The sequence below is a fragment of the Pongo abelii genome, chromosome 14, assembly GCF_028885655.2.
Source record: "Pongo abelii isolate AG06213 chromosome 14, NHGRI_mPonAbe1-v2.0_pri, whole genome shotgun sequence".
Lineage (NCBI taxonomy): Eukaryota > Metazoa > Chordata > Mammalia > Primates > Hominidae > Pongo > Pongo abelii.
The window spans coordinates 32,745,303-32,747,153 of record NC_071999.2 but is presented as its reverse complement, the minus strand read 5'-3'; the positions used below and the strand labels follow the sequence as shown (position 1 = coordinate 32,747,153).

Below are 1,851 nucleotides of genomic sequence, written 5' to 3'. Positions count from 1 at the left end.
CATCAAGAGAAGGGGAAGATGAAGCTGACTCCCTGCACCTGCTTCCTCCCCATTCTGTTGGCTCGGGTCCGTGTGGGCTTTTAGCCTCTCTGAATGTGGAGGTTCCCAGGGATACGGGGAACCACAAAGGTCCATATTCTCAAATGCAGCACTTCTTAACCAAGGCATGGCTTTTTCTAGGTGGTCGGAGGCCAAATACTCTGCTGCTGGCCATCCCAACCAGTAGGCACAGGGAAATGCCAGAAAAGAAGCAGCTGGGGCTTCTCTTGCTGAGGAAGAGGGTGAAATGCACCTTGCTTGCCACAGCCGGTTTCTGACCCTGCTGCAGAGATGACGGATGAGATTCCAGCTGTGATGGAGATGTGGGAGTCCTGGGAGGCCATTCTAGGCACTGCTCTTCAAAGAGGTTGTCTCCATCCTGGGATAGAAGTTCATAACGGGAAATGTACGAACACAGTTTTCCTGCCACCTCCAAGCCGCTTGGGGCCAGACTGGATGCCCTGCCGGTCCCTCACTGTTCCTACCTTTGAACATCGACCCTGGCCAGGCATTTGTTTAGGCAGGTTTTCTAATTTAACTTTTACAACAACCTGTGAAATGACTACCATTAACCCGATTAACCCGCTTGCATGGCTGAGCACCTAGCTAGGAGATGTAAGGTGCCCAAGGAAACCAATCAATTATCAGCCTGAATTTGCCTGACTTCCCACTCATGCTTTGGTTGCAGTTCCAGAGTCTGCTACAGCATCTCCCATACAGAGTGGCCTGAAGGCACTGGTTTCCCTTGGGAAACTGCGAACTCGTGTCCCTGGGCTTCTCCCCTATGGCCTCCCTCCCTGCTTCCCTGGGACGGTTAGTACCTTCTCCTATGTTTCATGTTGACCATACAACTTTGCCTTCTTCCAGTCTAGGTTTATGCCAGACATTGTGTCTGTTATTTTCCGTTTTTAAAGTGATATCTGGGCTGAGTGCGGTGGCTCACGCCTGTAATCCCAGCACTTTGGGAGGCCAAGGCAGGTGGATCACCTGAGGTCAGGAGTTCGAGACCAGCCTGACCAACATGGAGAAACCCCATCTCTACTAAAAAGACAAAATTAGCTGGGCATGGTGGCAGATGCCTGTAATCCCAGCTATTCAGGAGGCTGAGGCAGGAGAATCGCTTGAACCTGGGAGGCGGAAATTACAGTGAGCAGAGATCACGCCATTGCACTCCAGCCTGGACAACAAGAGTGAAACTCTGTCTCAAAAAACATAAAATAAAAATAAGTGATACCTGTGATATCTGGTCATATCGCATCAATTTTCATTTGAGGACCTGCCCCTGCCCCACTCTCAGTCTCCTGGATCCTGGAGGGGTTGGTGACCTGGGGTCATGGTCAATGAGAGTACTGCTCCTCTCTGCCACTTCGTTCAGGTTGGGGGTAACATGTAACAAAGCGGAACCAATAAAGTACATTTTTACTGGGGCTAATTTTTCCTCATGTTAGAGTTGTTAAGCTAATAAGAAGTAATCCCAGAAAGGCTGGTGGTCTTCCTTTACTACCAGTTGTAAGAACCTGACTAATTACAAGCTCCACGAGGACCATGCATTTTTTTTTTTGTCTTGTTCAATGTACCCCCAGGGTACTCTGTTTACTGGTTACTACATCCCCAGAGCCTGACAGTGAAACAACTCAGAGAAAAACAAGCTAAGAGATATCACTGTCTGACATCATCATTGGAGCAGCTGGATACAGCTATGCCTGAAGTTGTTAAATTCGTTTTTATGCTTAGGTCTGTATTGGTCTTCTACCACTTGTAACTCAAAGAGTCATGACCAACACAAGCAAGTGTTGACTCAAGTTTCTTGAG

General features: G+C 48.4%; 1 long non-coding RNA gene across 1 annotated transcript in view; it reads left to right on the top strand.

Moving 5' to 3' along the window:
* Nucleotides 1–1,415, top strand: part of LOC112128594 (uncharacterized) — a 98,922-nt gene extending 97,507 nt beyond the window's left edge. The window contains exon 5 of the long non-coding RNA XR_002911094.3: nucleotides 1–1,415. This exon is cut by the window's left edge and continues 103 nt beyond it. This is a non-coding gene — a long non-coding RNA (uncharacterized LOC112128594).
* Nucleotides 1,416–1,851: the final 436 nt, after the last annotated feature.